This window comes from Urocitellus parryii, chromosome 5 (genome assembly GCF_045843805.1).
Source record: "Urocitellus parryii isolate mUroPar1 chromosome 5, mUroPar1.hap1, whole genome shotgun sequence".
Classification (NCBI taxonomy): Eukaryota; Metazoa; Chordata; class Mammalia; order Rodentia; family Sciuridae; genus Urocitellus; species Urocitellus parryii.
In genome coordinates this window covers 87,309,695-87,323,588 of record NC_135535.1, presented here as the reverse complement: position 1 = coordinate 87,323,588, position 13,894 = coordinate 87,309,695, and the positions used below count along the sequence as shown (strand labels likewise).

At 34.7% G+C, this 13,894-nt stretch overlaps 1 protein-coding gene across 3 annotated transcripts in view; it reads right to left on the bottom strand.

Moving 5' to 3' along the window:
* Sox5 (SRY-box transcription factor 5) overlaps positions 1–13,894 on the bottom strand; it is a 329,602-nt gene that overhangs the window by 205,348 nt on the left and 110,360 nt on the right. The gene's annotated exons all lie outside the window — the stretch shown is intronic.

Here is a 13,894-nt window from a genome sequence, read left to right as displayed (position 1 = left end):
TGCTGATAAAACTCCCAAATATTAAACTCAGTTCCAAACAATGTAATTGTATATTCTTGTCAGCATTTAGATGGGTACACAATTACAATGGCTTTCAATCCCACTATTAGCACTGCTTTCAGTTAGAAAATGGAGTGTACTAAAAGATAAGTGTCCTAGTATGCTCCATCTAAATAACAATACCCACACTTATTATCTAGATCTAAGACATGCACTGCCATTCTCCACATTGGTGTTTATGTGTATTTGTGTTTGCTCAGGCATTTGTTTACCCCCTAGGAGGAACATAAAGGGAGTACATGTTAACTTATCAAAGGGACCTTCTGTCCTAGAGACCATAAGATTATTAGAAACTGATTAATTCTCCCCATAGTAAAAGGCATTGTAAGGAATCTTCATCATCATCTTTGGCTGGTGCCACTATTTTGTTCAGGGTCCCATCTTGCAACCACCAGCTACAAGAATCACAAGCCTAAGTGGAGTTTGCACAGAGCAAAGAATATGGAATACTTCTTCCCCAGATTTCATAATTGGTGGAAATTGAAATGACGAAAAGCTCTGATTACTGTTTTACATATTTCTTACATGTGGTGCAAATATATACACATATACCACCAATACTATGTGCAGCTTCACCTATGGAATGTAGAAAAGTATTTTTTGCCCTTTGTAACAAAAATTTCCATTTTTCACATTTAAGGTAAAAACAAAAAGATCCTAAGGAATTTACTTTTACGTTTTCTTGAAATATCCCTACTTGTATATCATATTGCCTCAAAAATAATAATGGTAATTCTGAGTAACAAAGTAAATATCGTTGTACTGTAATCAATATTTCTGTTCACCGAAGCTTTAGAAGTAACTTGGAAATACTTCTGCAAGGATTTTCAACCTTTCTACATTCCCAGTATATACTTTGTGAGCAAAATCATTTCTTAAACCTTATCAGAGCAGGTCAAACAAACACCACTGTTTCTTTTTTCCAGCACTCTACAAAAATTCTTGAGTAGCATATAAACAGGGCACAGCCAATATGGTATTTGCAATTGAGTACTGTCAGTCATTAAAAGCTAACAAACCTTTGCAAAGCAGGAATGCAGCAATAGAAATCCATTGTGCACTAACAATAGGCCCCTGAACCTCCCTGCACCAAAAGCAGACCATTTTACTTTTAAGGCTATTGTCTGTAAAGTCCATGACAAAGCTTTTCCCCTGCAGCTAGACAAAATATTCACTGTAGTGTGCTCATAAAGAAACAGAAGTCTTCTGTCTAAGTTGCAGAGTTAAAGAAACAGCAGCTAGATTTCTGAGACCTACAGAACATTCCTGGCCTCTTTATTAACGAGCATAAAGATATGAGGTTCCTGTACAGAGCCACTTTTTTCAAGTACCTGACTTTTAGTACACAGTACAGAAAAATGAATAACTTCTTTAGGACCAAGTTATTTGTAAAATATAAAATGAGAAACATATCTGACTCAGGGTTTTCTTGTCTGTGGGTGAATAAAGACACTAATACTTGCAATTTGGATTAAATTCAGGTTCAAATACAGTTATTGAACAGCTTGTCTGCCAGGAACTATGCTAGATGTTTTGACCTGTCTTTCTCTCATTTAATCACAGCAACCAACTGAAGACTTACGAGTGTGTCGTCATATCTTTTATACAGGTTAAAAAAAGGATACCCACAGAAAAAAATGATTGGTCTGAGTTTTCACAAAATGTATGGGAAGATTTAAGGTCCTGAACTAAGTATTCTAGCCTACAAATTCCTATCTCAAATCCACAACGAAATGATAATGAAACTAAGACTAAGTGCTAAGCAGTGCACCAGATCCTTCACACAGGGTATCTCAAACTTCTCACAATAATCCTCTGCATTAAATATTGATGCTTCTGTTTCATCTCTTAAACCAAGAGTTTAGGGAGATATCATGACTTGCCCAATATAGAGGCTAAATTCAGCTGACTGGACCACTAAATCTTTGCATATGCACATTCCCTCATTTCATATATTAAAATAATATATATATATGAATAGTAGCAAAAACTATTGTTATTAACTCTACTGAGTGAATGAAGTAAACACAGTATGACAACTATGGTTTAAGGCAAGGATTTTCACACTTTCATTATACTCAGAATATAGTTCAACTATAGGACTTTGCACTTTAGAATTCTCGACAACTTAATGAAAACCTATGACCATATAACAGATATATACAATGAAATAGCAGTTTTCTTTATATAGTGGAAGGAATATGGCCTCCATGTCAGACAACTTGGGCTCTCCCCAAGACTTTGACACTGGCCAGCTGAGGAATTAGCCCTAGGGGGTGGGGAGATCTTATGCACATGACTTTATCTTTCTGTCTGTATTTCTGTAAAATAAAGAGCTTCAGTGAATCCACATCCAGTGTCCTATCAAGGCTACAGTGTCAATTTTTTTCCATTGGTGGTTCCCAAAGAAATGCTAAGAAATTATCTCACAATAATGAGCACAATGAATGGCTATGTAGCAATGGCCGAACTTCTGAAAAAAAAAAAAAACAGTAAATATCTCATAGAAAATTCACAATTGGAAATGTAAAAGACCAAATGGCAAAATCCCAATATTTACAATACACCTGTTTGTTAATGTGTGAATCAAATAAAGTGAAATTTATCACAATTTTGTAAAGTGCTAGTGCTGCTTCATTATATATGGAGTAAAAAGAGATAACAGTCATCTATTAATTAATATTTAATTTTCTAAAATGAGATTTTAAAAAAGAGATATTGTGTTTTATACTATGAATTTGATAAGTCTCAAGTACAGGTGTTTGTAAGTGTTCAAACTCTGGATCTTTTTTTTTCTTCTTTTTTTTTTTTTTTTTTACTTGTAGGTGGACACAACATTAATTTATTTTTATGTGGCTGAGGTTTGAACCCAGTGCCCCACACATGTGAGGCAAGTGCACTACCACTGAGCTACAGCCCCAGCCCCATGGATCTTTTATTTTTATATCAAATAAAATGCGTAGTGTTTTTAAACTTTTAAAAATTTTCCTGAGATTCCTTTCTCTTGAGAGTTCATTATTCCAAACATTGGAGTTTTATGATTATCTCCAAAATAGGAGCAAGGGCTCCCTATATTAAAATAAGTGTAAGAGTCAATTATCACTGCCTTTTTGCATGGGGTTCAGTTTGCAGAGTGCTGCCCAGTACAATACCCTTGTCAGTAGCATGTCTAGTTATATCCATTTTGTCGATGAGGAAACTAAGCCTGGGAAATGTGCTCTGCTCCACATCATCTAGTTGGAAAGTAGAACAGATGGAATACACAACCAGGTCCTGTTAATTCAAAGATGTCTTAGGGAAAACTTAAATGTGTATACTTAAAAGGAAAAAATAAATGTTTTTTTTTTTAAATAGTCTAAATTGAAGATAAATGAATGGTATCCTTCATCAGCCAACATATTAATATTAAGATGAGTCGAATCAGATTACTTTGTTTCTGCCACCAGGACCCTTTTGATATATTTGCTTGCTTTTCCTTTCTTGCTCTTGATTCTTTTGCTCACATATGCTTCTCCACATCAATGCCTATGGCAATCCCCACCAGTGAACTGGCCCCCCAACCGTGCCAGCCATTGTTACAACAGCATCCTGCCTCTTTAGGGCCTGTTCATTCCCTATAACTCTCACTCTGTTTTCCCTTCAGTGCCAAACACTCTTAAGACTGACTCCCTCATCTGGAACAATGAGACCTAGAGACTCATGCCAACATATTGTAATTCTCCAACAAGCTGCCAGTGCCAAGAATTAAACCACATTCGCTCCAGTGCAGTAGCTTTACACACAAGCTCAGGTTTTTGCTTTGTGTTTATGTAGGGTTTTTTTTCCCCCCTAATCTCCCTTGAGCTGCTGTGGCAGAGCTCATTGAAAAATCGAACAAGCAAAAAATATGTATGTAGGATATTTGACTTTTCAAAAAAGTGCCAGGAGTTAGTTCGTACCAAATGTATCACTGTTTATGCTTTAATTTTGTAGCTTAAACTAAACTGTGTTATTCTAGACACGCGATAGTGTGCGCATTTAGGAATGGGAGTTGTCATTTGGAAGGAACAATAATATAGCTAAATATCCAATACCTTTTTTGAAGTCAAGAAGTAAAAGCTTATGTAAATTATTCATGCAATAGAATCAAAATTTTAGAACTATGAAGATCTTTAGATATCATTTAGATAAGTGAAATCATAAAATTAATTTACTAAAACATTTATTGACATAAATAGAACATAAATGGTTTGGCTATGTAAAACTAAAACTAAAACAAAATAAACATTCCATTGCCATGTAAATCTAATTTACACTAAACAAATTTGAATTTCTTTTCTACAAGAATTAGATCTTTTTAGGTGCTAACAGATTGCCAATCTTTAAGTGAGTTATGGATTATACAGTATTCTTTAAATATTTTACCAAGGCAATTAGCATTGGAAATGACTATTTTGCCCAATAGCTGGTCTAGACCAAACTCTTCATTTTACAGACTGGAAAATGATAAATTAGAAAGTTTAAATAACTTGCTCAAAATCACAAGTCTATTTAAAGATAAAGGCAGGACTTGAAGCATAATTCCCTATTCAGTGAGCGTTCTCTTCAATGTATCACAATCTAGTACCACAATGTTTTTTTTTAATTTTTCTTTCTTTTTTTTTTTTCAATGCTGGGAATTAAACCCAGGGCCATGTACATGTTAAGTACACACACTACCACTGAGCTGAGCCCACAGACAACCACAAATTTCTTTAATAAAGAACCAAACTCTCTGAAAAATGAAAATATAGCTCCATTTTATTCACCTCTTCTAGTTTTAGTTGGTAATTATATGATAGGTGATTCTGTTATAATTAGGTACTATTAACTCAATAATCTCTGCTGGAATTAGGAACTGATAACTCTGTCTTCCACTCCTGAAAGCTTTCATCTGATCATACTATGAAAGTGAAGAATAAACGCAAGCTAGTTTATTTAGCCAAATGGTTTTCTTCAAAAAGCTATTTACAATTCAATGTATTATTCTTTAATTATTCAATTCAGGATCATAAGATTATTTTTGAGAGGAAAATTGGGGTAAACAGGAAATCACATATCAGTAAATGTTCAATTCATGTTGACAATAACATCAACACAATGTTTGGGGGCAAATATTAAACAATGCGCATAAGTAACAGACTCAGATTTCTGGAAAGTTACTTATGCACTGTAGACCAGAAGGCCCTACAAGAGTCTCCTTTACCAACCACTGTAGCTAGTCTGCCACTGGAAATGTCAAATTCTTCCAGGAAATGTTTAAAAATTACAAACACCACACCACACAACAGAAACACATCTGAAATTCCGAAGCATTAAGATTTCAATAAGCCTTACTTTTATATGTAATTATCCTGAAGAGAACTAAGCTCTGGAAATACTTTAGTTTTTAGTGTTGCCAAAATACTTGTTTGTTTCCACTTGAAAGTTAATAAAAGCTTGTAACAGGGGAAAAAAATTCTTTGATTGACTCAAGTTATAAAAATTTTAATGTGCAATCAGTTTGGGGGATATGCAATACCAAATTCATTGGTCATTACTTAAGCTTTCTTATAATACCAGCTCATACAAGGAACACACCTGTTCTGTCATCCCCCCAAATTGTACCACATTTTAGAAGACTATTTTTTTTATCACATGATTAAATATATCATCATCACTATGGCATAAGGGCTACCGACCAATAACCTGGGGTTGCACCTGACAAGAGAGCTCTATATTTTCTACTCAAAAATCTCCATGAAAAGATAGACTTAATTTGTGACTGATAGAAGAAATGACCATTTCACCTACTTCATCACTCAGAAAGTAACTGTATTTCTTGTCTAGACTAATGCTCATTGTTTTGTTTATGTTTCAAATATTAGATCCCAGCAAAAGTATCACCAGTCATTTGAAGATACCATTTCAACAAATAATTGCACTGAGTGAGTCCTCACATACAAAATCTCCTTCATGTTTTACTAATAAATACAAAAAAACAATTTAATGTCAGAAAACCTGACTCTATCACTTAGTAGTTTTGTGATCTTTGACAAGTAATTTAAACTCTATAGTTCAATTTACTCCCCAGAAAAAAGAATCTTAACTGCCTTTATTTCATGCTTGCTGTGAGAATTTATTTATGGCAGGCACTTAAAACAATGCTGGATACAAAACATCTAAAAATGTTAATTAACATTACAACTCCTACTTAGTACACAACAATTCCAGAGAGCTATTTAAAATAATCAAATAAAATATATCTAGATGTGTTTTACTTCACCTGTCCTTAAAACTACCCAGAAATCGAAAGTTTCTTTGATAGGGAATAGCTCCACCTGTATCCATTTTTTTACGATAATTACCTGCTATTCATTTTCTTCCTGATGTGACAAATGAAGGGATGCTGTAATATGACCTACAGGGAAGGTATCCTCTTGTGGGTTACTGCATGGGATATCCCAGAACAGTGTGTACTCATGGGTGCACACATACAAACACACACAAAAACAAACATAAAACTAATCTGTGCTTTTTTTTTTTTTTAGTAAGTTGTCTTTCTAACTTTCCAAATATTCTATTAGGTCTTCAATGACACCTAAAGCTTTTAAAAAGCCAGTGCATTTGACAAGTGAAAGGGAACAACAAATAGCTTTGTAGTGCTCTCTTCCCAGGGCCACTGAACCAATAGTAATAGTTATTATTTTTATTTATTAGCAGTGTAGCCATGTGCTCTCTCATGGAGAACTCACCCCAACCCCCCTGACAGCTAAAGCATTTTAACTTTTAATAAAAATGGGAGAGTGCAGCACTCTTGTGCAAGGCTCTTTCAGTAAAGTGCTCAGCTAATGAATATTGTCCATTTGGATCCAAATAATTTATGATGTCAGCAATGTGTGGGTGGAGAGATGTGAATCAAGTTCTAGCCATGTTACAATGAAAGAGTGAGAGTGGAGAGGAGGAGGAAGCAAGAGGGTTACTAAGGAAAGAGGGATAGGAAAGAAAAGCAAAAGCAACTTGAAAGAAAGAAAATTTGGAGGAAAGTTGTTGATAATGCATCCCTAGTAGCCAATTTGTAAATCAAAAGATGACAACACATAGTTCTAAATAATACACATCCCTACTGACATATCTAAAAAGAGAATTAATGGAAATGTTTTTGTGTTATAAATGATACAACTACCCTACCACAAAGAGTACACACACATAATCACTTAAATTCATATCTAGAAGATGCTAAAAATGAAAATTAAAGATACTCGTAGAATTTTTTGTTCGTTCAAAATTGTAAAATTGGATGGTTAGAAAAGAGAAAGGAGATACAAAAAGCATAGAAATAGAAAAGCACTTAACATACATTAGAATAAGAAGTCCAATACTTTAAAAATATGACAGAATGTTTTACCACTGGAAGTGAGAATTAAAGCGCATACAGCCTGATGCTAAACCACTACACATCCTGAATCTTCTCTATCACAACATATGTGAACACAAATCGCAATCTCAGCCTGCCAGATGCCTGAAAAGATAGGAACAATAAAAACTGACATGATTCATATGATAAATCAGAGTTCGTGATATGCAGGTAATAGAACGCTTGAGCTGAAAAGCTAGTTGTAATTCAAATTATATTTTTTTATGTTCTAATAATACAATCGGATTTAAAATCCAAGAAAAATATTCTCTGATTTGCTTGAAATCATATATCAAAATTTGCACATAGCCTTCTCAACCAAAGTAGTCCATCTGCCTTAACAACTTGTTATATTTGGTCTCTCATAACCTTTTCATGAATTTTGGATTGTGTCATTTGTAGAGTAATTTTAGATGAGAAAATACAATAGTTTTATTTCTAAAATGGCATTTCAAATTCACAAGCTTAGACATAATCTAATCACAATGTAACCTGTAGTTAGCTATGCTATGTCTTCCAAGAGTACAGAACCACAGATTAACAAAAACCTAACCTGTAAGGGTTTCTTTAAAGAGTATTTTCATTTAAGAAGGAAAAAGATAAAGAATATAAAGAGAAAGACCCCCAAAACTTAAAAAGATCAAAATATGGAAAATAGTAAAAATCAAATGAGGTTTTTTTTAACCTTTGTGTGTCACCAAAGTTTTTGCATTTTAACTATATAGGTAGCCAATGTAAAATTAGACATGTAAAATTTATTGATCCATTTATATAATTTTGTACAATAGAATGATTGTATAAAACTAATATATTTTCTTTAATGGCATAATGCACTATGAAAGCTATCAGAGTACTCTAAAAATAGATGCAATATATGCCACATATGGATACTGCCATTTTCTTTATTTTGCACAATTCACATACAATAGGCACATGTGCATACCCACATAAAATCAGAAAGTATCGTACCCTGTCCATTTATTCATTCATTGACCTAACCATCTTCTGTAATGCTGGGATAGGCACTGAGACCGAGAGCCTTTACTCCTCAAGAGACCAACCATCTTGTGGGAAGAGTCTAGATTGTGTCCAGACTCTAAAACCTTCAACTCAAATAGTCACAGTGTCACTGAGTTGCTGTCTTCATCTCTCATTTATTGAATCAAAATTAGAGATAATGACTTGCTTGAATTAATATAGGAAAGGATAGTAAATGAATGTGTGGATAGATTTTTTTTTTCCCAAAAATGCTAGGGTAGCAGTTCCATAAAATAATATGGAATTTTATATATATAAATGCTATATATATGTATACACATATATACATATATATATATAAATACTATATATATATATAAATGCTATTACATAGAAAAAATGAAGATGCTGATTTACTGGTATATAGTAATCAAAATTTTGTTTAAGATTTTGAAATAAAGGCTCATGAATCATGTGCTTACGGATTACAAACACATGTATTCTTTTTTACTATGGTGTTGGGCAACACATGTAAGAGGTATCTATGTGCCTATGTAAATGACAAAGAGAACAGAGGAATTCCTGAGGTGTCTACCAACTGACAAGGGAGTCATCTCTGAGATGAGAACTGAACTGGGGGCAAGTCCGAAGGAGAATGGTAGAACAATGTTACAAGCAATCTGGTGAATCAGAGAAGAATGGATGAGATAAAGGACTTCTCATTTGGAGAATTCTCTGTGTAAAGCCTTTAAGGGCATGGCAGGACCACAAATTATTTATACTGGAAAGTATGTTATAGTAGAAAATAAAATACTCAGTCTTTACCTTGAACAGAGTTAACGGGGATTTGTATAGTTAGCAACATTTTTACTGCTTATTCTTCATATACTGTTAAAAAAAATTGGTTGGTAACCTCCATAGACTCATGTCTCAGATCTAATGAGAGGAAACCCTGGCACATAGTGTTTGAGAATAATCGCATAGTGGGGAGGAAGGTGTAGGGAAGAGAAAGGGAACTGCTGAATGTTCCTTCTTGCTCCTGTTTCTGCTTTCCAGGAGTAAGCCTTGAACAACTTGATGCTCATGCATGTAATAAAGTGATACAGATGCTGATCTGTAGATGTGGCCTAGATCTCTTTGACATTAACACAAATTCAGTATAACTGACATATAATATTTATATGAGCCATATAATTTGATCTCAACTCCTCACATGAAAGATATCTAAGGGAAAAAAAAGCAGGTAGTTGTGGGAAGGACTCAAAAGTTGCTCTGCACACTCTGACTAATATTCTTTGCTTTCCTAACGAGTCTCTGCTTTAAAAGAACAAAATTGCTTAAAAGACAAAAAATAAATTAAAATAAAGCCCATTTAAAACAATATAGGGATTTTGGTAAAATATAGTGAATTATCAGCAGTTTAAAAATTAAGGTATAGATCAGTATTTCATTTCAAAAGGATGGGTAGCATCCAGTAAAAATGAAGACCACCCAATTCTCTGACCTGGGGGTCAGAGAGCAAGCTTTTACAAACTTGAGAATGGTCTATTTTAAAGCCCCGAAAGTCTGCGTTGCACATGTTAGAAACTCAAAGGTGTTTACACCTCTGGGGGTTTTCTCTGAGGGCTATGAAAACCCTTATGAACCTGCTATCACAGTTCTCACAGAGTCAAAGTGTTTTCTCCCGCAGGGTCTCTGTTACAGGACATTAGATCTCCTACCCCAACTGAACACCAGAATGAATATGAAGGTTTCAAAATGACTTTAGTGTCCTTAACTAAATTGGAATGATTCTTGTAATGCTAGGAGGAAGAGTCACATAAAACATGGCTAATAATTAATATAAATTACGGAACTATATTTTGAATCATTCTTACAAAGTATTCCAATAATAGGACCTGATTTCTTCAGTTAATTACAAACATCCCAAATAAATAATTCCAAGTGTAGTAGCTGCTCATAAACTAAATTGCACAAAGCTTAATTTTTATTTTATTTTGTTTCTTTGATGCTGGGGATTGAGCCCAGAACCTCACACATTTCAGGCAAATGCTCTACCACTAAGACAAATCCCCAAGCTGACCAGATAAATAATTTAATGCAAAAGATTTGGTAAACTAAAAATTGCAAGTCATTGCAATACATTTGCAATCATCAAAATTAATCTTTTTACCTGATAGGAGTTGACACTGAAAAATGTGGTATCTACTTAAAATATATCACTTATGAGATTAGAATTAAAGAAAGGAAGTATTCCATTTCTAAAGAGAGAAAGAAAAACATCATTGTTCCATGGTAGCTACCAAAGAACAAAAGAGAAATTACTTTATATAATGACAGGATTAAATTCTTCACAAGAGTGTTTTCAAGATGTATAAATTACATTAAATACATACATAATCTAGCAGGTTTTCCCATTTTACAGTAGGTATCAATTTATTATTTCATCCCATAATTCTAGATGTAAACCTTGAGTTATTTATTTCTCTTTTTTTCTCTCAGCAAATCATTCGGCTTATAGCGCAGCACTTGCTGAAATTATAAAGCAGCAAAGCCAAATTCCGAAAATGTGAAGAGTTCCATGCCAAACAAAGCTGTATAAAAACTAAAAACCAGCACCTTAAAAAAAAAAAAGATTTGATTGGAGTTTAATTGAAACTCTTATTTTCATACATATTTCAGCCTTTCTGTTGTGTTGTGACACAAATAGTGCCTACAAAATAATGATCAGTGAGATTTCACAGCATGGAGGGGAAAAAATGAGAAGGGAAAAAAGTTTATTCCACACTATGTGAATTACATTTAGGTAGTTCTCTATGGGGCTACTACCAAATCCTTTAAGCCCACCAGCCTCTTACCTACATTAAATTAATGAGGCATCTCAAGCGTTCATTCTTTCACCAGCAGCTCAAGGCTCTCCAGTTGGACACCTACAATTTACTAAATTACAAACAGTGACCTAGGGGAGACATCTGTTTGTTATATACAATATTGCATTATAAAATAAACCAGAAAAAATATTTGGGAGATTAAGATGATAAGGTATCTGCTGTATTGTATTTTCTGGGGTTAATAGGGGCCGCTGGACAACTCTGTGATCTTCTCCTTGCAGATATAAATTCCTATTTTCCCACCAGGAAGAAAAGGCCTCTGAAGATCAACATGACGACATACAATCCTGATGAACAAGCCACAGCTAAGAGGTCTCTGTGATGCCATGGTACTCACCACTGCCATATAATACATTTATTAAGCCTAAATACATTAAGCTTGATTATAATCAATTTTTTATAATACCACCTTCTTACTAATGCTCATAACACTTGGCTCCCAGGGATGTACTTGTAATGAGATGGCTGGGTGTATTTTCCATTAAAGGCCTCTGTTGGAGTTCCTATAGTACTTTTTCTCATATATTTCAAGTTAAATGCTCCCTCTATTTTTATGTTTGCCACACAATAGCCAGTCTTTTTTCAATGATTAATTTTCTATTCAAAATCAATTTGCTGCTTCTTCCTTTGTGCTCTCATGATTTCAGAAATACCTCTTGCCTTTTCCTTGCCCACTGCAGAAAGTCTCCTCCTCTCCCCACAGACCACCACCTTCCAGCCCCCAAATTATTTTTACTGACATAGTAGCTCCCCCCGCCACCGCAGCAGGAGACGACTCAATTAACAAAAATAAACCCCTGAATTATCAAGGCTATAAGTGTGCCAAAAAGTACTGTAGCCACTTATATTATATGACCTCAGCAGCCTGTGATTGAATTGCAACCCTTGCATTAAATCAAACACTATGTGCTGTGTGTGAGAGACTTTATAAATGCTGGGTGTGTAAGGTAGAATCAGGGAGGAGATGGGGGTGGCAAAGAGATTATTAAAAACCTCAGAAATAATTCTCATTTCAGAATGCATCTTTTTTTCGTTATTAACATGCTCTTTACTTTGTTTTGAAACTTAGACATTTTGTGAAATTCTCTGAACCGGTATTCTTAGGCATGTTTAAACAACAGAAATAATGGAAGCATAATTGACTGCAGCTGGGAACTGTCATCCTATCAGTAAGCAGCACCTACCTGGCAAATACTACAAGCTTGTTCAAGATTCCTTTATGAATTGGGCACTGTAAGGGAACTGGGCATTTTTTTTTTTATCCCACAAATTCAAATCAAAATCTTCACTGATTTATTTCTCCAATTTTACTAGACTAGAAACAGTAAGTGGTTAGTCTGTTGGCCTCTATCCAAGGTGTTTAGGCAGAGAAGGTGGGGTGCTTTTGTTTCATAAAGTTAAATACATAACAGGTTTATAAACATGCTATGACTTTCAGTCTTCATGAAGATATTCTGTAAAAACAGTCTTCTCAGTACATGAACTTTCACAGGAGAAAAAGAAAAAAGTAAAACTACCTCACTTGGAAATCCATTTTTGTGAATCAAATTACTATAAATTTCTCCAAACGTATCATATTCTAATCAGGGAATACCAAGGTTCAATTCTTATCTAGAAGCAGCTTTTATATCATTCTTTAAGTTTACTTAACTCAGACTTTCCCCTCCAAAAGGGAGGGCGGTTAGAAAGGAAAACTAATAAGTCCACATTAACTTACTAAGAGAAAGGCTACAGTAAGTCCCTTTTCCTATTTTCTTATATTTGTGTAGCTGTTACACATTTTGCAAAGGAGGGGAGTACCAGCCAGCCTTTCACAACAAAAGGCCCACTGTCACCGAGCCAGTCCCAGACATGGTGGAAACCAGCCCACAGGAAAAGGCCTGGCTCCAATGTTAGGCCCCGGCCGAGTACAGTCACTATATTCACTCAAATTGGCAACAGGTCTCAGTGTTCCTGGCTTTGAGCTGTGAACAAGGGTCGGGATTGAATAACCAATTATACAACCGCTGACTGAGTTTATCCAAGGTTTGCAAACTGCTATAATAGCCCAGTATTCAACCAACTGTTTCATCCTTTTCCAGATAAAGTGTCATATCTCCCCTTGTGCTCCATTTACATGTCACTTTATTACATACATCCATTAGAAAGGTTAATACAGTGTCACACTCAATGCCTAAACGTTGCCTTACAGGGGCACTGCTTTTCCCCAGGGCATTTCATATACATACCTTTCTCTGTCTTTGACTTTCTTTCTGCAAGTTAAACCAAGTTTCTGTCAAGACTACAAAACAGCACATGAAAGAACAGTAGCCAAATGTCAACTGTTTTCCAAAAGACTCCTTATACTAATAGGCTGTTTAAACCCACCTTGGTATATATAAAAAAAAAAATGTGAAAATTCTGAAGCTTGGCAGTTCATAGTAGCACCCAAATTTGAGGAGCTGGTATAAATCCATCCAAACCTGTGCCTTTCTGTCTGCCAAAATGAATCTCTCTTTCAAAGCTCAAGAGGACCTACAATTTCTCCCAGGATATTTGCATGCCTACTTTT